Below are 26,179 nucleotides of genomic sequence, written 5' to 3' on the forward strand. Positions count from 1 at the left end.
TAAGTATGTTTTTAATTCTTTTTATTGGAGTCAAATAAAATTCCCAAGTGAAAAAAGTTGTTTTCTGCATGTAAAAAAAAAAAAAAGAGGCGCCAGTCAAACATTTTTTTCCTGCAAGTAAAAAAATATATTTTATTACAGTAGAGCAAAAACTGTGAAGGAAAAAATAAATTCTCTGCTATTAAAAAATTATTTTATTCCGGTGAGAATTACAAAAAAAAAAAAACATTCGCAATTGAAAAAAAAAATTCTGCAAATACAAAAAATATATTCAGTAAAAACACAATGAGTAAAAAAAATGTTTTATTGGAGTCAAATAAAATTCACAAGTCAAAAATGGCGTTTTCTGCATGTAAAAAAAGACAAGTAAGTAAAGAAAAAACATTTACTGCAAGTAAGAAAAACTTTTTATTGGAGTAAAAAAAACAATTCGCAAGTCAATTACAGTATTGCAGTTATTACAATAAAACAACAATTGGCAAGTAAAAAAAAACATTTTCTGCTATTAAAAAATATTTTTATTCCAGTAAAAAAACAAAACATGCCCAGGTCAAAAATAAAAAACATGTTGAGTAAAAAAAATGTTTTATTGGGGTCAAATATAATCCACCAATCAAAAAAGACGTTTTCTGCATGTAAAAAAAATGAGTAGCAAGTCAAATAAAACATTTACTGCAAGTAAAAAAAATCAATAAAAAAGTAAAAAATATACATATATTTATTTTTTTATTGGGATCAAAAACAATTACAAGTCAAAAAAGGTGTTTTCTGCATTTAAAATTATGATGAGCAACAAAAGTAAAATTATTTCAATTGAGTAAAAAAACAATTCCCAAGTCAAAAACATTTACTGCAAGAAAAAAAACGATTTTCTTGAGGTAAAAAAAACAATAAGTATAATGTTTTTTTAATTGGAGTAAAAACAAAAATCATAATTCAAAAAAGACGTAAAACAATGATGAGCAACCAAATAAAAACTATTTTATTTGAGGAATAAAGCAATTCGTAATTAAAAAAAAAACCCTTCTGCAAGCAAAACATTTTATTTTATTCCAGTAAAAAAAACAACATTCGCAATTTAAAAAAAAACCTGTACAAGTATAAAAAAAACGATGTTATCGAGTAAAAAAATAAGTAACAATAAGTTACCATTTTATTTTATTGGAGTCAAATAAAATTCACAAGTCAAAAAACACGTAAAAAAAATGAGTAGCAAGTCAAAAAAACATTTACTGGAAGTTAAAAAAATATATATTTTATTAGAGTAAAAAAACAAAAAACAATTTGCAAGTTAAAAATACATTTTCTGCTATTAAAAATTATTTTACTGCAGTAAAAAGCAGTTTGCAACTCAAAAACATTTACTGCATGTAAAAAAAACCAATAAGTACAAAAACATGTTTTATTGGAGTCAAATAAAATTCACTAATCAAAACAGACGTTTTCTGCATGTGAAAAAAATATTAGCAAGCCAAAAAATAAAAAAGATTTTATTCAATTAAAAAACTACTCACAAGTAAAAAAAAAAAAAAAAAACATTTTCTGCAAGCAAAAAAATTATTTCATTCCAGTAAAAAAAAATGTATTACTATTTTTTTGTATGTTTTTTTTAGATGTTAAGGTTACAATGTTACATTTTTACTTCTTAATTGAACATGTTTTACATTTATTCATGTATTTTGTTTGTTTTTATGAAGGGGCGGGGGGTTAATTTGTTATTTCCAATGTTGTTCCAGAGGAGGCCAAAATCAATCAATCAATTAACAACATCGATGATCATTTCATTCCCACATTAAACTCACATTAGTTAATTAAGCACGCATGCCGACTACTCAATTGGAGCTAATCAAATTAATGCCCCGTGTTGTCTAAGGCTGAAATCAATTAAATTATGAGACAAGGTAAAAAAAAAAAAAAAAAAAAAGCTTATTGTTTAGCACACACACAAAATAATCAACTGTGTTTGTTTGAGGAGCGACATTGCCCTCTGCTGGTGGACTTTATGTATTGCATTACCTCACCAGGCCTGCAAGACACAAATTGGCTGAGGTGACTTAGCTTGACTTCATTTGGAACATGCGCACATACAACGTGATGCGTCACAATTTCCGGTTTCTCTTTTCAACATTTTCGAAAAGGAGTAGGAAGAAGCAGAGCTTATTTTAATCCCGCCCTTTTTCTTTTACATAACGTTTGCTCACTTCCTGTTCTCAATTTATTCACAACATACTCCGTAAGTGATCACAATAAAAATGATCATGGTTCTGGCATGATCCACGTTTTTGTTACGTTCTGTTAGATTTGGACTCCCTTAGTTCCTGTTTTTGTGCACCCTTGTTAGTTACCATGGTTACTAATCATTTCCACCTGTCTCTGATTAGTGTTCACCAGCATTATTAATAATCAGAGGCATTATTTAAGCCTGCCTTGGCCGGTCAGTCGGCCTGGCGTCATTGTTTGCTACATGCACCTGTCACGTGAGTTTTGCCTTGTCTCTAGTTCTAGCATCTATGTTTCCTGAACAAAATGTGATTTTATCATCCGCAAATAATACTAACTTTAAATATTTTCGTAACTAACCGTGCCCTGCAGGCCATGGGCAACAAGGTTGTTTTCTGCGGGTTCGACATCCAAAAAGCCTTTTTTTTTAATTCAACTCGATTCAGACATTACGTGTAAATATGCGGTCACCTTTTTTTGTAAGAGGCGCGGGAAGTCGGCAGACCCTGTCAGCGATCCTGTTCTGTCTCCCTGTAATGTTTGGTCCTGTTCTGTCTCCCTGTAATGTTTGATCCTGTTCTGTCTCCCTGTAATGTTTGGTCTTGTTCCGTCTCCCTGTAATGTTAGATACCGTTCTGTCTTCCTGTAATATTTAGTCTTGTTCTGTCTCCCTATAATGTTTGATCCTGTTTTGTTTTCCTGTAATGTTTGATCCTGTTTTGTTTTCCTGTAATGTTTGATCTTGTTCTGTCTCCCTATAATGTTTGATCCTGTTTTGTTTTCCTGTAATGTTTGATCCTGTTCCGTCTCCCTATAATGTTTGATCCTCTTCTGTCTCCCTATAATGTTTGATCCTGTTCTGGCTCCCTGTAATGATTTATCCTCTTCTGTCTCCCTGTAATGTTTGATCCTCTTCTGTCTCCCTTTAGTTTTTGATCCTCTTCTGTCTCCCTGTAATGTCTGGTCCTGTTCTGTCCCCCTGTAATGTTTATCCTCTTCTGTCTCTCTGTAATGTTTGATCCTGTTCTGTCTCCCTGTAATGTTTGATCCTGCCCTGTCTCCCTGTAATGTTTGATCCTGCTCTGTCCCCCTTTAATTTCTGATCCTCTTCTGTCTCCCTGTAATGTTTGATCCAGTTCTGTCTCCCTGTAATGTTTGATCCAGTTTTTTCTCCCTGTAATGTTTGATCCAGTTTTGTCTCCCTGTAATGTTTGATCCTGCTCTGTCTCCCTTTAATTTTTGATCCTCTTCTGTCTCTCTGTAATATTTGGTCCAGTTCTGTCTCCCTGTAATGTTTGATCCTGTTCTGTCTCCCTGTAATGTTTGATCCTGTTTTCGCTCCCTGTAATGTTTGATCCTGATCCATCTCCCTGCAATGTTTGATCCGGTTCTGTCTCCCTGCAATGTTTGATCCTGTTCTGCCTCCCTGAAATGTTTGTCTGATCGTGAATGGGATTGTGCTGAAAATGTTATTTTCCCCTTAGAGATTAATTAATAAAGTATTTCTGATTCTGAATTTGAGTCTAAAAACTCAGAATGGAACTGCAAGCACCCACAGCTATTTCTGCCTGGTGTTTGTTGCCAGGCGCTGGAAACTCATGGAGACATTTTGCCACCACTTTATTGCCTCCAATCAAAGATAGCATCACCTCATTGACTTGCTTCCACGAGAGGTCAGCAAAAAAAAAAATTCATGGCCATTAGCACTGAGGGATTTGTTTTCATGTCTGGGGCGAAATCGATATAAGACACAGGAGATTGTGGAGGAGGAGTCGATACTCTTTTTATCCGTGCAATAAACAACGGCATGTATTTAATCTTGATGCTATTCCGGTGTGTCCTGCGGCAACTTGAGGTGTGCAACATGCCTCGCATAACGATGTCAATCACTTCCTGTGCTGTTGTCGTATTGACTGTCAGTCAACATGTTTATTATTGGAAATTTCGATGGGCCTGTTATTTGTGCAGTCCAGGTAGAGAACGAGACTCTGTCCCAGGTGGAGGAGTTCAAGTATCCCGCGGCCGAAATGAGTTTCCGCAGAAGGGTGGTCCGGCATGTTCCTTGGAGATAGGGTGAGAAGTTCAGTCACCCGAGAAAGACTCGGGGTAGAGCCGCCGCTCCTTCGTTTGGAAAGGAGCCAGCTTTGGTGGTTCGGGCATCTCGTGCGGATGCCTCACAAGCGTCTCCCTAGGGAGGTCCTCGTTGCACGTCCCGCTGGGAAGAGACGCTGTGGCAGGCCAAGGACCATATGGGTGTATTACATCTCTCTGGCCTGGGAACGCTTCAGGAACCCCCAGGAGTAATTCCCGTGGAAATGTCGATGGGCCTGTTATCTGTGCAGTCCAGGTAGAGAACGAGACTCTGTTCCAGGTGGAGGAGTTTAAGTATCATGGGGTCTAGTGAGGGAATGATGGGGAAGGAAATCAGCCGAAGAATCGGAGCGGCTGGGGCGGTATTGCAGTCTCTCCGCCGTACTGTTGTGACGAAACGAGAGCTGAAACAGGAGGCAAAGCTCTCTGTCTGCCGAGCTATCTACATTCCTACTCTCATCTATGGTCATGAGGTGTGGGTCATGACTGAAAGAATAAGATCGCGGATACAAGCAGCCAAAATGAGTTTCCTCAGAAGGGTGGCTGGCATCTCCCATAGAGATAGGGTGAGAAGTTCAGTCACCCGAGAGAGACTCGGGTGACTTCGCTTGGAAAGGAACCAGCTTAGGTGGTTCGGGCATCTCATGCGGATGCCTCACGAGAGGGAGGTCCTTGTTGCACGTCCAACTGGGAAGAGACCCCGCGGCAGGCCGAGGACCAGATGGGGTGGATTCCATCTCCTCTCTGGCTTGGGAATGCTTCGGGATCCCCCAGGAGGAATTCCTGTGGAAATTTCCATGGTCCTGTTATCTGTACAATCCAGGTAGAGAACGAAACTCCGTCCCAGGTTTGAAAAGTTTAAGTATCTCGTGGTCTTGTTCACGAGTGAGGGAAAGATAGGAAAGGAAATCAGCCGGAGAATCGGGGCGGCTGGGGAAAGTATTGCAGTCTCTCCGCCGTACTGTTGTGACGAAACGAGAGCTGAGCCAGAAGGCAAAGCTCTCGGTCTACCGAGCTATCTACATTCCTACTCTCACCTATGGTCATGAAGTGTGGGTCATGACCGAAAGAATAATATTGCTGATACAAAGGCCAAAATGAGTTTCCTCAGAAGGGTGGCTGGCATCTCCCTTAGAGATAGGGTGAGAAGTTCAGACTCAGAGTAAAGCCGTCGCTCCTTCGCTTGGAAAGGAACCAGCTTTGGTGGTTTGGGCATCTCGTCCAGATGCCTCACGAGAGGTGCACATCCCACTGGGAGGAGTCCCCGCGCCAGGCCAAGGACCAGATGGGGTGGATTACATCTCCTCTCTGGCATGGGATCGCTTCGGGATTCCCCAGGAGGAAATTGCTAATGTTGCTCTGGAGAAGGAAGTCTGGGGGTCTCTGCTGGAGCTGTGGTCCCCGCGACCCTATCCGGATAAGCGTTTGAAGATGGATGGAAAGAGTTTTATGCCAAGCTTTGATGTGTAACTTTACTTCATTCACTCGACAGAGACAGCCCTCGCAAAAATTACTAACGATGGATGCTGATTCGTCATCCATGTTGCTGCTTCTTGATCTCAGCGCTGATTTCGATACGGTCGATCATAATATTTTATTATAGTGTATCAAAACACGAATTGGTATGTCAGACTTAGCTTTGTCTTGATTTAACTCTTATCTTACTGACAGGATGCAGTGCGTCTCCCGTAAAAATCTGACCTCGGACTATGTTAAGGTAACGTGCGGGGTTCCCAAAGGGTTCGGTTCTTGGCCCTGCACTCTTCAGGTGACATCATACGCCAATACGGTGTTAGGTTTCACTGTTGTGCCGATGACAGCCAACTCTGCAGGCCCCTAAAGCCGACGAACAGGCCGGACTGTAGTCAGCTGGAGGCGTGTCTTAATGAAATGAAACAATGGATGTCCGCTAACTTTTGGCAACTCAACGCTGAGGAAACGCAACTGCTGAAATACCGACACCTATTTAATAATACCACCTTAACATTTGATAACCAAACAATGACACAAGGCGACTCGGTAAAGAGTCTGCGTATTATCTTCCAACTCTCTCGTTTGAGTCACACATTAAGCGTGTTACTAAAACGGCCTTCTTTCATCTCCGTAATATTGCTAAAATTAGTTCCATTTTGTCCACCAGCGACGCTGAGATCATTATTCATGCGTTTGTTACGCCTCGTCTCGATTATTGAAACATGTTATTTTAGGGACATATATATACCTATACTGTATGTACCAGACCTGGGCAAATTAAGGCCCGGGGGCCGCATCCGGCCCGTTAAGCTTTTCAATCTGGCCCGCCGGACATTCCCAAATATTTTTTTTTTTAGATCTTTAAGATGGAAACTGTAGCTGCCATTATGATATGCAGTGATGTTTTCTAATGACCGTAAGTTTTCAACTGTATAAAATATTTAAATGGTTGGAATCTGCGCTCTTGAATTATATACCAGTTACTATGGTAATCAAATTAGTTACTATGGTAATCCACGTCACAGCAGCACAGACGAGGCACCAAGCAGCGTTTCCACAGACGCCGTAGGAGATTTTCACAACAAAGTTCTAAAGCTTAATGATATATCAGATGTATCAGATTGTAGGTGGGTTTATTTCGTACCCTTCGCATTCATATTTTGCTGTGTTTGTTGCATTTTTGTTGCGTTTCACTTTATTGTAAAATATGTCGATCTAAAGGGGGTGTGACGTTCATATTTTGTCAATATTCGTTGTTTTATCGTTCGTAGAAAAATATAAAATTCCATTACGTTTTTTAAGGCAGTCTGTCATAACGTTTTTAGCATTCAATCAGACATTATTGTGAGGTTTTGTATTAGTGTTCTTAAAAATAGATATACCGGCTTAACACGATAAGAAACGAATATCGCCGCTGGTAATCTGTCAGGTTCAAACACTGATGACATCTATTAAACAGACGAGAAGCAAGGAATCATGCAAAGACAGAGTTCAATTTGGCTTAATGAAGAGACACGTGTTTTGGGCTGTATCCTAGTTACAGATCCAAACTACGTTCTAAAAGTCCAGCACGCATGCTTCCTCTATTTATTTGGGAGGTAAACTCGACAACTCCAGTTAGACACAATATATGATCATACAAAAATGCAAATGTGTTGACGCTGGTGATATCGCATTGTCTCTTACTTTGTTTGCGTCACAGCGGTTTTCGGCCTTGGCAGTCAGCGGGCCGTTCCTGGACACAGACACTGATACCAGACTTTGCACGGACAAAGAAAAATACCACTTCAGCACAATTGTCAATAATTATAGCAACGGCCCTTAAACATAAAAGTTGTGTGATAATACATACAAAATTATTCTAACATGATCACAATGTTAAAAATATAAAATATAAAACATTCTCATGCATTTTAATCCATTCAACTGTTTTCTACCATACTTCAAGAAGTCACAATAATGGTAAGACGTATTTGATTTATTATTGGTTAGCTTCGAAATAAACATCTTATTAAAAATAATAAGAGACTTAGTATGCTTTAAAAATGTTGGTCTTACTTAGAAATGCACGCATTTTGTTGTATCCAGTGTTAAAAAATATTATATGGCCCTCACAGGAATATATTTTTAAATATTTGTCTTTCATGGCTCTCTCAGCCAAAAAAGTACCCGACCCCTGATATATACCTATACTGTATATACATATACCTATACTGTATATACCTTTATATGCATATATACCTATACTGTATATACCTTTATACACATATATACCTATACTGTACATACCTTTATATGCATATATACCTATACTGTATATACCTTTATACACATATATACTTATACTGTATATACCTTTATATGCATATATACCTATACTGTATATACCTTTATATGCATATATACCTATACTGTATATACCTTTTTACACATATATACCTATACTGTATTACTGTATATACCTTTTTATTAGGGGTGGGCAAATTAATGCGTTAATTACGAGTTAATTCATCACTCTATTAACGCCGACAATTATTTTATCGCACATTTGCGTATGTTGTTTACATGCTTTTATTTTGTTAACGCCTTTTCTTAACAAGATGGCGACGCCTGGACGGGCTTTGGCGTGGAGGGGCTCTTGGATCAAACATTGCAGAGAGACAGAACAGGATCAAACATTACAGGGAGACAGAACAGGATCAAACATTACAGGGAGACAGAAGAGGATCAAATATTACAGGGAGACAGAAGAGGATTAAACATTACCGGGAGACGGAAGAGGATCAAAAATTAAAGGGAGACATAGCGGGATTAAACATTACAGGGAGACAGAACAGGATCAAACATTACAGGGAGACAGAAGAAGATTCAATATTAAAGGGAGTCATAGCGGGATCAAACATTACAGGGAGACAGAAGAGGATCAAACATTACAGGGAGACATTATAGGATCAAACATTACAGGGAGACATTATGGGATCAAACATTGCAGGGAGACAGAACAGGATCAAACATTACAGGGAAACAAAACAGGACAAAACAATAAATGGAGACAGAAGAGGATCAAACATTACAGGGAGACAGAACAGGACAAAAAATTACAGAGAGACAGAACTGGACCAAACATTACAGGGAGACAGAACAGGACCAAACATTACCAACATTTGGCAAAAATACCGGACAATTCTGCTAATTTCATCGCTGGCTTACAGCGTGGTCACTCCGGGATCACTTACGACCGCCAGACAATTCTGGATGTGGATAGATCGGGCCGTTTTGGACTGAATGACGCGTGCTTGCTAGACCGGCTAGCTAGCATGGGAATACTTTGCCAGCTACATTCATCAATCAATCAATCAATGTTTACTTATATAGCCCTAAATCACTAGTGTCTCAAAGGGCTGCACAAACCACTACGACATCCTCGGTAGGCCCACATAAGGGCAAGGAAAACTCACACCCAGTGGGACATCGGTGACAATAATGACCCAGTGGGACGTCGGTGACAATGATGACTATGAGAACCTTGGAGAGGAGCAAAGCAATGGATGTCGAGCGGGTCTAACATAATACTGTGAAAGTTCAATCCATAATGGATCCAACACAGTCGCGAGAGTCCAGTCCAAAGCGGATCCAACACAGCAGCGAGAGTCCCGTTCACAGCAGAGCCAGCAGGAAACCATCCCAAGCGGAGGCGGATCAGCAGCGCAGAGATGTCCCCAGCCAATACACAGGCAAGCAGTACATGGCCACCGGATCGGACCGGACCCCCTCCACAAGGGAGAGTGGGACATAGGAGAAAAAGAAAAGAAACGGCAGATCAACTGGTCTAAAAAGGGAGTCTATTTAAAGGCTAGAGTATACAAATGAGTTTTAATAATCCAGCGGCCTGTGAAGCAGCGGAGTATGTTTGTTGTCTGTCTATTTATGAATAATGCAGACGAGGCGTGTTGGCTGAGTTCTTAACGTTTACTTTCAGAGCGTGCATATCACAACATACAAGATGCCGTCATGGCGACACACAACCTATACCAGGCTACCGCGCATGCTCGTCACTCCTGTTGCATGCTGGGTAGGGTAGTACTTTTTTCCCCTGGCTCATAACATCACAATATAGTACCATGTATATGATGCGTTCAGTTTATCAAAGCACCAAGCAAACAATCGGAAAATTCCCATCATATCAATTCCTAGATATGGTCTTAATTATTTTAAGTGCACTACGCAGAATAAACACAACATTATTAATATTGCTACTACAGATAATTTGATCAAAATTCCCTAAAACAGCCCACTACCTATAATATAGGTTTTTTTAAACATAAGATCCCTGATAAAAAAAAAAAATGTTTCTGCTGTTACCTCAGAAATTGCCTGTTCAGATGTTATGATTGTGGCTCAGAGATTTGTATGTAGATTATATTTATTTTCCATAACAAACAGGATAACTTAAATACCCTGGCAGTGGCAATAAGCTCAAATGTTTGTATTTACATTTTTTGAGTTGATTTTCATAAAATATGCTATTTAACTGCTACTGTTTAACAAGGACTGATTTAAATTGCGTTGGCACAACAAATGTTTTGGCGCTTTTGTTCATGTGGGAGAATATTCCAACAAAAGGTGCACTACACACTACTTTTGAATTCATTATTGGGCTTTGTGTATACAATGCAGTTAATCGCGATTAATCGGAGAAATAGTGCGATTAACTTTGATTAAAATGTTTAATCGTTGCCCAGCCCTACTTTTTATACATATATACCTACAGTACACTGTATATATATATACCTTTTTATATACAAATATACCTATACTGTATGAACCTTTATATGCATATATACCTATACTGTATATACCTTTATACACATATATACCTATACTGTACATACCTTTTTATACATATATACCTACAGTACACTGTATATACCTTTTTATATACAAATATACCTATACTGTTTATACCTTTATATACAAATATACCTGTACTGTTTATACCTTTATATACATATATACCTTTACTGTATATACCGTACCTTTTATACATATATACCTATACTGTATATACCTTTTTATACCTATACTGTATATACATTTTTATACATGTATACATTTTATACATATATACTTATACTGTATATACCTTTATTTGCATACAAACATATACTGTGTATACCTTTTTATACATATATACCTACAGAATACTGTATATACTTTTATATACAAATATACCTATACTGTTTATACCTTTATATACATATATACCTATACTGTATATACATTTTTATACGTACATACCTATACTGTATATACATTTTTATACATATACACCTATACTTTATATACCTTTTATACATTTATACCTATACTGTATATACCTTTTATACATATATACATTTTATAAAAATATACCTATACTGTATATACCTTTTTACACATATATACCTACAATATACTGTATATACCTTTATCTACAAATATACTTATACTGTTTATACCTTTTATATACAAATATACCTGTACTGTTTATACCTTTATATACCTATATTGTATATACATGTTCATACATACATACCTATACTGTACATACCCTTTTATACATATATACCTACAGTACACTGTATATACCTTTTTATATACAAATATACCTATACTGTTTATACCTTTATATACAAATATACCAGTACTGTTTATACCTTTATATACATATATACCTTTACTGTATATACCGTACCTTTTATACATATATACCTATACTGTATATACCTTTTTATACCTATACTGTATATACATTTTTATACATGTATACATTTTATACATATATACTTATACTGTATATACCTTTATTTGCATACAAACATATACTGTATATACCTTTTTATACATATATACCTACAGAATACTCTATATACTTTTATATACAAATATACCTATACTGTTTATACCTTATATACATATATACCTATACTGTATATACATTTTTATACGTACATACCTATACTGTATATACATTTTTATACATATACACCTATACTTTATATACCTTTTATACATTTATACCTATACTGTATATACATTTTATACATATATACATTTTATACATACGGTATATACCTATACTGTATATACCTTTTTACACATATATACCTACAATATACTGTATATACCTTTATCTACAAATATACTTATACTCTTTATACCTTTTATATACAAATATACCTGTACTGTTTATACCTTTATATACCTATATTGTATATACATGTTCATACATACATACCTATACTGTATATACCTTTTTATACATATACACCTATACTTTATATACCTTTTATACATATATACCTATACTGTATATACCTTTTATACATATATACATTTTAGACATATATACCTATACTGTATATACCTTTTTATACATATATACCTATACTGTATATACCTTTTTATACATATATACCTTTTATACATATATACCTATACTGTATGTACCTTTATATACATACATACCTATACTGTATATACCTTTTTAAACATATATACCTACTGTATACTTTATATACAAATATACCTATACTGTTTATACATTTATATACCTGTACTGTATATACCTTTATATACATATATAACTATACTGTATATACATTTTTATACATACATACACACCTATACTGTATATACCTTATTTATACCTATACTGTAAATACATATATACCTATAGTGTATATACCTTTTCATACATATATACCTATACTGTATTTACCTTTTTATACATATATACCTATACTGTATATACATTTTATACACATATACCTATATTGCATATACCTTTATATACATACATACCTATACTGTAAATACATTTTATACCTATATACCTTTTTATACATATATAGCTATATTGTATATACCTTTTTATACATATGTACCTATACTGTATATACCTTTTTATACATATATACCTATACTGTACCTTTACATACCTATATTGTATATACCTTTTTATACATATATACCTATACTGTATATACTTTTTTTACATATATACCTATACTGTATATACCATTTTATAGATATATACCTATATTGTATATACCTTTATACATCTATACTGTATATACATTTTTATACATACATACCTATACTGTATATACCTTTTTATACATGTATACCTTTACTGTATATACCTTTTATACACATATACCTATATTGTATATACCTTTCATATACCTATATACATTTTTATGCATCAATACCTATACTGTATATACCTTTTTATACATATATACCTATACTGTATATACCTTATATACCTATACTGTATATACCTTTTATACATTTATACCTATACTGTATGTACCTATACTGTATATACCTTTTTATACATACAGTATATACCTATAGTGTATACACCTTTTTATACATTTATACCTATACTGTATATACTTTTATATACATATACTGTATATACCTTTATATACATATATACCTACGACACAGGAGGTCCTTCATACCGACAGCCATATATATATATAAATATATATATAGTATTTATATGTATATATATCGTATTTATATGTATAGTATTTATTATTATTATTGTTTGTGAGCGAACTGTGGTGCTGAATGTTCCCCAGGGATGAATACAGTACTTTCTATTCTATTCTATACTGAATATACCTTTTCATACATATATACCTATACTCTATTTACATTTTTATATACATATTTACCTATACTGGCTCACCTGCACTGGCTTCCTGTGCACTTAAGATGTGACTTTAAGGTTTTACTACTTACGTATCAAACACTACATGGTCTAGCTGCATCCTATCTTGCCGATTGTTTTGTACCATGTTCTGGGTGTATATTCAATACAATGATCAGCATAATTTGATGAAAAAAAATCCGTGTCCTATAGAAGATTTCATAATAAAGACACAAGTGCCCCCTCCGTGCAATGAAGTGGTGAGGCAGGGGGGGCAAGTGAGTCCTCCTGCAGCCAGGAGGTGGTGTGAGAAGACGGCTATGGAGGGTGGGTGTGTGGGTGGGGGTGTCTGCAGGCTCCACTGAGGCTGCCATAACGCGCGTCAGCTCGGGCAGGAAGCGCATCCTCACCGGTGTCAACCCCATTTCATGCTGCTTCTTTCGCACAGCACACACGCACGCACACGGCATCGGGAACCGAAGACGCACCCTCGGAGGCGGCCAGGTGGCGTTGCGTTCCACGGTAAGATGCGCACGTCCACGCAAAAACATATATTATTTTTTTTTCAGCCACGTTTCTTTTAAGGATGTTTGTGTCTGTCTGGTGGCCATGTTGCACCGCTGACTATTAGGGATCCACGCTGCCATTCCTCCAGACGATGGTGAGGGTGATGATGGGGATGATGCTGATGATGATGATGGTGATGATGGTGATGGTGAGGGAGAAGACGTCGTGCAGGAATTAGGTTAGTGGAGCAAATCAAAGGCATCAGCGATGCAATGCAATGTTGGAAGTAAACAAAACATCTATATAAGATGAGTGTGTGTGTGTGTGTCTAGACAGGAGTGTGTGTGTGGGTGGAGTGTAGTAGTGTGTGCACACCACTGAGGCCTGCAGGCTGCATGCAAAACATAAACATGACAGGGTTGGATTTAAAAAAAAAAATGTACAACGCCGTCCCCGAAACATTGCGTAACCGGCAGGCACAAGACATTATTGATACAACGTTGATTATACGTACGCGTCCTTTTAAAATTCTTGCATTGTTGGTTGGGAAGTGACCAAATCCCAATGGTCAAATCGACGTCACAACAACCAACAACCCAACATTGAATAAGGGTTGTCAAAAAGCATGTTGTTTCAACGTCGTTTTATTGATTCCTTCAGGAGAGTTCCATCAGGAAAATTAAAATTCCAGCAGCAGTGTACAGAGTTGAGATCAATTAAAAAAAAAAAAAAAAAAGTAAATAATGGGGGTTTGAAAGGAAACAAAATAGAGAAATATTACAAAAAGAATAAAAACAATGGGAATAACAATATAACAGTAAAATAAAAATATAACAAGACAAAGTAGGCAGTAGTGACCATGTTATGAAAACGTTATGCACTGTTAATGGTAAGGTAAGAATGCTAATTTATTTAACTATATAAAAACAGGCTAGGAACAGAAAGACTTGCACAAACGCACTAAGACAAAACAAACAGAAAATGCTAGCATGTAAGCTAGGGACATAAACAAGGCAGGAATAGCGTGGAAGCTAACAAGTATCAAACGGTCTTTACCACCTGTTGCATCGAATGGCAAATGAGAATCGGAGAGCGAATGGCAAACAAAGGCAGTGTTAAAAAGGGACAGAAATCAGGAGGCAGGTGTGCGTCGAAAAACAAGGCAGGTGACACAAATGCGTTGCTAAGGAAACGGAAACGAAACAGGAAGTGCCACCAGGAACTGAGGACGACAAATACTAGACAGAATTTGATAATAAACACAACAAAACCAGAACATGTCATGATTCAAGTAGTGGATCATGACAAAAATTCAATAATCAAATCAACATCAGAACCCAACATTGATTAAACGTCCTGAAAAAGCATGTTGTTTCAATGTTGTGTTTGTGTTGAAGAATATTGGTTGGAAAATGACCAAAATTCAATGATCAAATCCCAACATTGATGAAACGTCGTCAAAAAGCATGTTGTTTCAATGTTGTATTTATGTTGTAGAATATTGGTTACAAAATTACTAAAATTCAACAGTCAAATAAACATCAGAACCCAACATTGGTTAAACGCGTTCAAAAAGCATGTTGTTTCAACGTTGTATTTGTGTTGTAGAATATTGGTTGAAAAATGACCAAAAATTCAATGGTCAAATCAACGTCAGAACCTAACATTGATAAAATGTTGTCAAAGAGCAGGTTGTTTCAACGTCGTATTAGTGTTGAAAAATATTGGTTACAAAATGACTGGTTAATGGTCAAATCAACGTCAAAACCCAACATTGATTAAACGTCCTCAAAAAGCATGTTGTTTCAACGTTGTATTTGTATTGTAGAATATCGGTTGGAAAATTACCAAAAATTCAATGGTCAATTCAACGTCAGAACCCAACATTGATAAAATGTTGTCAAAGAGCAGGTTGTTTCAACGTCGTATTAGTGTTGAAAAATATTGGTTACAAAATGACTGGTTAATGGTCAAATCAACGTCAAAACCCAACATTGATTAAACGTTCTCAAAAAGCATGTTGTTTCAATGTTGTGTTGGTGTTGAAGAATATCGGTTACAAAACGACTAAAATTGTGACGGTTTGCTGGAATCGTGGTGTGGTTTGTGTTCTCTTGAGCATGGAGTTGAGATGGACACAGCGTGAAGGTAAGAATGCTAATTTATTTAACTATATAAAAACAGGCTAGGAACAGAAAGACTTGCACAAAGGCACTAAGACAAAACAAACATAAAATGCTAGCATGTAAGCTAGGGACATAAACAAGGCAGGAATAGCGTGGAAGCTAACAAGTATCAAACGGTCTTTACCACCTGTTGCATCGAATGGCAAATGAGAATCGGAGAGCGAATGGCAAACAAAGGCAGTCTTAAAAAGGGACAGAAATCAGGAGGCAGGTGTGCGTTGAAAAACAAGGCAGGTGACACAAATGCGTTGCTAAGGAAACGGAAACGAAACAGGAAGTACCACCAGGAACTGAGGACGACAAATACCAGACAGAATGTGATAACAAACACAACAAAACCAGAACATGTCATGATCCAAGTAGTGGATCCTGACAAAAATTCAATAATCAAATCAACATCAGAACCCAACATTGACTAAACGTCCTCAAAAAGCATGTTGTTTCAACGTCGTGTTGGTGTTGAAGAATATTGGTTGGGAAATGACCAAAATTCAATGATCAAATCCCAACATTGATGAAACGTCCTCAAAAAGCATGTTGTTTCAATGTTGTATTTATGTTGTAGAATATTGGTTACAAAATTACTAAAATTCAACAGTCAAATAAACATCAGAACCCAACATTGGTTAAACGTTGTCAAAAAGCATGTTGTTTCAACGTTGTATTTATGTTGTAGAATATTGGTTGGGAAATGACCAAAAATTCAATGGTCAAATTAACGTCAGAACCCAACATTGGTTAAACGTCGTCAAAAAGCATGTTGTTTCAACGTTGTATTTGTGTTGTAGAATATTGGTTGGAAAATGACCAAAAATTCAATGGTCAAATCAACGTCAGAACCCAACATTGATAAAATGTTGTCAAAAAGCATGTTGTTTCAATGTTGTATTTATGTTGTAGAATATTGGTTACAAAATTACTAAAATTCGACAGTCAAATAAACATCAGAACCCAACATTGGTTAAACGTCGTCAAAAAGCATGTTGTTTCAACGTTGTATTTATGTTGTAGAATATTGGTTGGGAAATGACCAAAAATTCAATGGTAAAATCAACGTCAGAACCCAACATTGGTTAAACGTCGTCAAAAAGCATGTTGTTTCAACGTTGTATTTGTGTTGTAGAATATCGGTTGGAAAATGACCAAAAATTCAATGGTCAAATCAACGTCAGAACCCAACATTGATAAAATGTTGTCAAAGAGCAGGTTGTTTCAACGTCATATTAGTGTTGAAAAATATTGGTTACAAAATGACTGGTTAATGGTCAAATCAACGTCAAAACCCAACATTGATTAAACGTCCTCAAAAAGTACGTTGTTTCAACGTTGTTGTCAGAGTTATTTGGTGTTGAACCCCAACATGCAGAGATGGAGGCAGGCATGGAATGTGAAAACATGATTTAATTAAATACTAAGACAAAAACAAAACCAAAAGGGTACAAACACAAAGGGCGCACGAGGCGGATAACCAAACAAAAGGAGCTAGCCTGGGAGCTAGAAAATAACGAACAGGAGCTTAGCGTGGAAGCTAGTGGGTAGCGAACAGGCAAACAGAAGTCATACCTGTATAATGAAAAATAAAACGGAAGCAGGGAACAAAAAACAGTAAGCTACAAACATCAACTGAATATAGCTTACCGCTACGCTGCAAAGACAAGGTACGACACGACAGGAGCGATAACACATCACAAGAGCGACTAGACGTGACATCGACAAGACAATACAATGATCCCGCAACTGACACAAGACGAAGAGGGTACAAATAGGAGCGGGCTGATTGGCAACGGGTGTGGCCAGGTGCCAATCAGCCGCAGCTGAGGAGGAACACAGCACTCAGGGAACAAGACAGGAAGCTGACAAAATAAGAGCACTAGACAGGAACTAAAGACAGGAGATACTAAACACAGACAAAACAGAGAAATGCAGAGGAAAACTAAAACATAGAAAAACTGTCAGGGGCAAGCCTGACAGTTGTATTTGTGTTGTAGAATATTGGTTAGAGATTTACTACAATTCAATTGTCAAATAAACGTCAAAACGCAACGTTGATTAAACGTCGTCAAAAAGCATGTTGTTTTAACGTTGTATTTGTGTCATAGAATATTGGTTTTAAAAATTACCTAAATTTAAAGGTCAAATAAAAGTCAGAACACAACATTCATTAAACGTCGTCAAAAAGTGTCAGGCTTTCCCCTGACAGTTTTTCTATGTTTTAGTTTTTTCTTCTGCATTTGTCTCTGTTACCTCTGTGTTTAGTATTTCCTGTCTTTAGTTCCTGTCAAGTGCTCTTATTTTGATTCAGCTTCCTGTTTGTCTTCCTGTGTGCTGTTGTCACCTCATCTGCGGCTGATTGGCACCTGGCCACACCTGGTGTCAATCAGCCCGCTCCTATTTGTACCCACTGTGTCTTCCAGTCAGTGCTGGATCATTGTATTGTCTTGTCGATGTCACGTCTAGTCGCTCTTGTGACGTGTTATCGCTCCTGTCGTGTCGTACCTTGTCTTTGCAGCGTAGCGGTAAGCTATATTCAGTTGATGTTTGTAGCTTACTGTTTTTTGTTCCCTGCTTCCGTTTTATTTTTCATTATACAGGTATGACTTCAGTTTGCCTGTTCGCTACCCACTAGCTTCCACGCTAAGCTCCTGTTTGTTATTTCCTAGCTCCCAGGCTAGCTCCTTTTGTATGATTATCTGCCTCGTGCGCGCTTTGTGTTTGTCCCCTTTTGGTTTTGTTTTTGTCTTAGTATTTGATTAAATCCTGTTTTCTCATTCCATACCTGCCTCCATCTCTGCATCTTGGGGTTCGTCACCTACTAACTTTGACAAAAAGCATGTTGTTTCAACGTCGTATTGGTGTTGTAGAATATTGGTTACAAATTTACTACAATTCAATTGTCAAATGTCAAAACGCAACATTGATTAATTGTCATCAACAAGCATGTTGTTTCAACGTCGTGTTGGTGTTGTAGAATATTGGTTACAAAATTAAATTCATATTGCAGTCTACAGCTATCTCTTATGTGTGACTGCCATCATATTGCAGTCTACACCTATCTCTTATGTGTGACTGCCATCATATGGCAGTTTACACGTATCTCTTATGTGTGACTGCCATCATATGGCAGTTCACACGTATCTCTTATGTGAGACTGCCATCATATTGCAGTCTACACGTATCTCTTATGCGGGACTGCCATCATATTGCAGTCTACACATATCTCTTATGTGTGACTGCATCACATTGCAGTCCACACGTATCTCTTATGCGGGACTGCCATCATATTGCAGTCTTCACGTATCTCTTATGTGTGACTGCCATCATATTGCAGTCTACACGTATCTCTCATGTGTGACTGCCATCATGTTTCAGTCTACATATATCTCTTATGTGTGACTGCCGTCATATTGCAGTCTACACCTATCTCTTATGTGTGACTGCCATGATGGCAGTCCACATGTATCTCTTATGTGTGACTGCCATCATATGGCAGTTCACACGTATCTCTTATGTGTGACTGCCATGATGGCAGTCCACACGTATCTCTTATGTGAGACTGCCATCATATTGCAGTCTACACGTATCTCTTATGCGGGACTGCCATCATATGGCAGTTCACACGTATCTTTTATGTGAGACTGCCATCATATTGCAGTCTACACGTATCTCTTATGTGTGACTGCCATCATATTGCAGTCTACACCTATGTCTCATGTGTGACTGCCATCATGTTTCAGTCTACACGTATCTCTCATGTGTGACTGCCATCATGTTTCAGTCTACATATATCTCTTATGTGTGACTGCCGTCATATTGCAGTCTACACCTATCTCTTATGTGTGACTGCCATGATGGCAGTCCACACGTATCTCTTATGTGTGACTGCCATCATATGGCAGTTCACACGTATCTCTTATGTGAGACTGCCATCATATTGCAGTCCACACGTATCTCTTATGCGAGACTACCATCATATTGCAGTCTACACGTATCTCTTATGTGTGACTGCCATCATATTGCAGTCTACACGTATCTCTCATGTGTGACTGCCATCATGTTTCAGTCTACATATATCTCTTATGTGTGACTGCCATCATATTGCAGTCTACACCTATCTCTTATGTGTGACTGCCATGATGGCAGTCCACACGTATCTCTTATGTGAGACTGCCATCATATTGCAGTCTACACGTATCTCTTATGCGGGACTGCCATCATATGGCAGTTCACACGTATCTCTTATGTGAGACTGCCATCATATTGCAGTCTACACGTATCTCTTATGTGTGACTGCCATCATATTGCAGTCCACACGTATCTCTTATGCGAGACTACCATCATATTGCAGTCTACACGTATCTCTCATGTGTGACTGCCATCATGTTTCAGTCTACACCTATCTCTTATGTGTGACTGCCATCATGTTTCAGTCTACACCTATCTCTTATGTGTGACTGCCATCATATGGCAGTTCACACGTATCTCTTATGTGAGACTGCCATCATATTGCAGTCTACACGTATCTTTTATGTAAGACTGCCATCACATTGCAATCTGCATGTATCTCTAATGTGTGACTGCCATCATATTGTAGTCTACACATATTTCTTATGTGTGACTGCCATCATATTGCAGTGTACACGTATTTCTTATGTGTGACTACCATCATGTTGGAGTCTACACGTATCTCTTATGTGTGACTGCCATCATATTGGAGTCTACACGTATCTCTTATGTGTGACTGCCATCACATTGCAGTCAACATGTATCTCTTAAAAAACTAGTGATACCACAAGGACTGTCGGCTATAATAACCGTTACCTCATTCATGAATTATTAAGTGGCCATTAGTTCGTACACGACATGACCTTCACTTCCTGTCTCTGATTAAACGACCCAATTTTTACAAAGCTCCAGTGTCCGTTTTTAGAACGGCGTCGGATTGCATGACTTGGCCCACTTCCTGTCAGCCTCAGGAACACAGAACATGAACTAGAATGTTAGACACCACTTAGTTTTTTTTCTTTTTTTATTGTCCGTAGGATGTTAAATCCACCGGAGCCATAACTCCGGGTATTTTTGATTCACATCGACAATAAAGGACATAACGTAAGTAACCGCGGTTGTAACTTTCAATCATTTTATTGGACCACATTTCTAGCCACAAAATGTATCATTTGAGAAGACTTACAGAGTCGGCGGACTTTCCGGGTGTTGTTGATGAACGGCTTTGGCTTTGTATAGTGGAGGTTTAACTTGCACTTACAGATGTAAGAGGTGGTATAACTTGGTCGGTAGGGTTCCAGGTTCAATCCCCACTTCTGACATCCTAGTCACTGACGTTGTGTCCTTACCCACCTGCTCCCAGTTTCACCCACACTGGTTTAAATGTAACTTAGATATTGGGTTTCACTATACAAAAGCGCTTTGAGTCACTAGAGAAAAGCGCTATATAACTATAATTCACTTCACAATTCACATGTAGCGACCAACTGTAGTTATTGACAGTGTTTTTATTCTGAAGTGTTCCCCAGCCCATGTGGTGATATCCTTTACACACTGATGTTGTTGTTTTTTAATGCAGTACCGCCTACATGCAGTGATTTTTCCAAACTCTCGGAACCTTTTGATTATATTACGGAGCGTAGATGTTGAAATCGCTAAATTCCTTGCAGTAGCTGGTTGAGAAATGTTCTTGGACAATTTGCTCAAGCATTTTCTGACAAAGTGGGGACCGTTACGTTAAAGCAGTGCTGTGCAATTATTTTGTGTTCCGACAACCCCTCGTCAGACCACAGAACACTTTTCCACTTTGCATCAGTCCATCTTAGATACGCTCGGGGTCCAGCGGAGCCGGCGGCGTTTCCGGGTGTTGTTGATAAATGTTTTTCTCTTTGCACAGTAGAGTTTTAACTTGCACTAATAGATGTAGCGACCGACTGTAGTTACTGAAAATGGTTTTTTCGAAGTGTTCCCTAGCCCACGTGGTGATATCATTTACACACCGATGTTTTTTTGTTTTGGTTTTTTTATGCAGTATCGCCTACCTGCAGTTATTTCTCCAGATTCTCTGAACCTTTTGATGATATTATGGACCGTAGATGGTGAAATCCCTGAATTCCTTGCAAAAACTGGTTGAGAAATGTTTTTCTTAGACAATTTGCTCACGCATTTTCTGACAAAGTGGGGACCGTTACATTAAAGCCGTGCTGTTCAATTATTTTGTGTTCCGGCCACCCCTCGTCAGACCACAGAACACTTTTCCACTTTGCATCAGTCCATCTTAGATACGCTCGGGGCCCAGCGGAGCCGGCGGCGTTTCCGGGTGTTGTTGATAAATTTTGTTCTCTTTGCACAGTAGAGTTTTAACTTGCACTAACAGATGTAGTGACCGACTGTAGTTACTGCCAATGGTTTTTTCGAAGTGTTCCCTAGCCCACGTGGTGATATCTTTTACACACTGATGTTGTTGTTTTTAATACAGTACTGTCTACGTGCAGTGATTTCTCCAGATTCTCTGAACCATTTGATGATATTACGGACCTTAGATGGTGAAATCCCTAAATTCCTTGCAAAAGCTGGTTGAGAAATGTTGTTCTTAGACAATTTGTTCAGGCATTTTCTGACAAAGTGGGGACTGTTACGTTAAAGCTGTGCTGTGCAATTATTTTATTTTCCGGCCACCCGTCGTCAGACCACAGATCAATTTTCCACTTTGCATCAGTCCATTTTAGATACGCTCGGGGCCCAGCGGAGCCGACGGCGTTTCCGGGTGTTGTTGATAAAAACAATTCTCTATGCATACTACAGTTTTAACTTGAAATTACAGATGTAGCGATGAACTGTAGTTACTGACAGTGGTTTTCTGAAGTCTTCCCTAGCCCCCGTGGTGATATCCTTTACACGCCGATGTTGTTGTTTTTTAATGCAGTACCGTCTACGTGCAGTGATTTCTCCAGATTCTCTGAACCTTTTGATGAAATCCCTAAATTTCTTGCAACAGCTGGTTGAGAAATGTTTTTCTTAGACAAGTTGCTCACGCATTTGTTGACAAAGTGGTGACCCTCGCTCCGTCCTTTTTTTGTGAATTACTGCGCATTTCATGGAAGCTGCTTTTATACCCAATCATGGCACCCAACTGTTCCCAATTAGCCCGTCCACCTGTGGGATGTTTCCAAAAATAAGAGTCCGATGAGCATTCCTCAACTTTCTCAGTCTTTTTTGCCACTTGTGCCAGCTTTTTTGAAACGTGCTGCAGGCATCAAATTCCTATTATTTGCAAAAGATAACAAAGTTTCTCAGTTTGAATGTTAAATATTTTGTATTTGCTGTCTATTCAATCGAGTATATGTTGAAAATAAAATGCAGGACTGGTTGAGGTCAGGTTACATAAATGTTGTGTTTTATGACGGATGGCGTAAAAAAAATAAAAGGTCATATGTGACAGTTTTAGCAGTTTTATGGTGACGGAAAGCACAAACAAATTGATTGAACCACTTTGCAGGAAATGGTTACTTGGTCACCGTGCGTCCTCCCTGCCCGGTCCGGCCGTAAATTAATGATGGAATCTGCGAGCGCCACGCCATAAAACTTTAACGAGCTCGCATGGTTGGCCTCTTAGTCGGTGGGCAGAGGAAGTGCACGTGTAAACGCCGGCCTGAAAGGACAACGCCGCGCTGGAAGAAAGACTACTTTTTTTTTCAGGCAGTGGAAATGTAAATATTGTAGTAGATAATACATAATTTTACACGTTCCAAGCAGATACTTTTACACATTTCAAGTAGATACTTTCACACGTTCCTAGTAGATACTTTTACTTTTTCCAAGTAGATACCTTTACACATTCCTAGTAGATAATTTTACTTGTTCCTATTAAATATTTTTACACATTCCTAGTAGATACTTTTACTTGTTCCAAGTAGATACTTTCACACACTCCTAGTAGATACTTTTACACATTCCAAGTAGATACTTTTACACATTCCAAGCACATTTTTTAAACGTTCTTAGTAGGTACTTTGACAGATTCATATTCAAAACTTTTACACATTCCTAGTAGATACTTTTACATTTACCCAGTAGATACTTTACACATTCATAGTATTTACTTTCACATGTTCCTAGTAGATACTTTTACACGTTCCTAGTAGATACTTTTACACGTTCCTATAAAATACTTTTACACATTCCTAGTAGATACTTTTACAAGTTCCAAATAGATACCTTTACACAATCCTAGTAGATACTTTTACAAGTTCTAAATAGATACTTTTACTTGTTATAAGTAAATACTTTCACACACTCCATGTAAATACTTTTACACGTTCATAGTAGATACTTTTACACGTTCCTATTAAAACACTTTTACACATTCCGAGTAGGTACTTTTACACATTCCAAGTAGATACTTTTACTTGTTCCAAGTAGATACTTTTACACGTTCCTAGTAGATACTTTTACACGTTCCTAATAGATACTTTTACACATTCGTAGTGGATACTTTTACAAATTCCTAGTAGATACTTTTACACGTTCATGTTAAATACTTTTACACATTCCTCGTAGATACTTTTACACTTTCCAAGTAAATAATTTTACAAATTCTGAGTAGTTACTGTTACACATTCCAAGTCAATACTTTTACACGTTCCTAGTAGATACATTTACATATTCCTATTAAATACTTTTACACATTCCTAGTAGATACTTTTACTTGTTCCAAGTAGATACTTTTACACGTTCCAAGTAGATACTTTTACACATTCCATTTAATTACTTTTACACACTCCTATTAAATACTTGTACATGTTCAAATTAATGAAATTATACACAAATCCTTAGTAGATACTTTTACACATTCCTATAAAATACATTTACACATTCCTAGTAGATACTTTTACACGTTATTAGTAAATACTCTTACATGTTCCTATTAAATACTTTTACACAATCTCCCAGTGGATGCTTTTACACAATCCAAGTAGATACTTTTATACATTCCTAGTAGATACTTTTACACTTTCCTATTAAATACATTTACACATTCCTAGTAGATACTTTTACACCTTATTAGTAAATACTCTTACACGTTCCTATTAAATACTTTTACACATTCCTAGTGGATACTTTTACATGTTCCAAGTAGATACTTTTATACATTCCTAGTAGATACTTTTCCACGTTCCTATTAAATACATTTACACATTCCTAGTAGATACTTTTACACGTTCTTAGTAACTACTTTTACACGTTCCCATTAAATAGTTTTACACATTCCTAGTGGATACTTTTACACGTTCCTAGTAGATAATTTTACATCTTACAGGTAGATACTTTTACACATTCCTAGTAGATACTTTTATACGTTCCTATTAAATACTTGTACACATTCAATCAGGAGCATTGAGTTTGACGCCTGTGTTCTAAAACATGCTCAAGGAGGGATGTATCGGCAAACCAGACGCCATATGAAGTGTTTTTTTTTTTGCCCCGCCCTTCATTTTTATGTCCACTTCCTGTTCACTCTATAAAATCATGAATGAACATTTTCCTATGTTGGCCTTGGAGAAGTGTTAAAAATAATATTGGACCCTACATTTACGACATGGAACTGTTCAAGGAACATGATGTCAGAGTACAAGAAAAGGCCAGAGAAGGGTGTTCAAAGGGGGGCGGGGCTTCCTCCCTGGCGTTGGAGCAAAGGAATGGAACGCCATGACACTGAAGCCTTTGTCAGGTGTGGGAAAACCACGCTCTTAATTTGTCGGGATGAGGTTTTAGCATAGGCGTTTTCAAACTTATTTTTATTCAATGTCAGGTTCCGACCTTGATTTGACCATTGAAATTTGGTCATTTTCCTACCAATATTCTATAACACAAATACAACGTTGAAACAACATGCTTTTTAACGACGTTTATTAAATGTTATTGTGTCGGCGCGCTTGCTTGGAACACAGCTGACAGGTGATTAGATTGCCCAGCTGGGACCAGTTGTCTAATC

The 26,179-nt window shown here is 37.4% G+C and overlaps 1 protein-coding gene across 1 annotated transcript in view; it reads left to right on the top strand.

Annotated features, from left to right (window-relative positions):
* Positions 1 to 13,869: 13,869 nt before the first annotated feature.
* The window catches only part of LOC133559627 (receptor-type tyrosine-protein phosphatase epsilon-like), a 73,796-nt gene continuing 61,486 nt past the window's right edge, over positions 13,870 to 26,179 (top strand). Inside the window, exons 1-2 of the mRNA XM_061911562.1 lie at positions 13,870 to 14,011; positions 14,121 to 14,234. The gene's annotated coding sequence lies outside the window, so the exon portion shown is untranslated. The remainder of the gene's footprint in view (positions 14,012 to 14,120; positions 14,235 to 26,179) is intronic.

Source organism: Nerophis ophidion, linkage group LG09 (assembly GCF_033978795.1).
Source record: "Nerophis ophidion isolate RoL-2023_Sa linkage group LG09, RoL_Noph_v1.0, whole genome shotgun sequence".
In the NCBI taxonomy this organism is placed as follows: domain Eukaryota; kingdom Metazoa; phylum Chordata; class Actinopteri; order Syngnathiformes; family Syngnathidae; genus Nerophis; species Nerophis ophidion.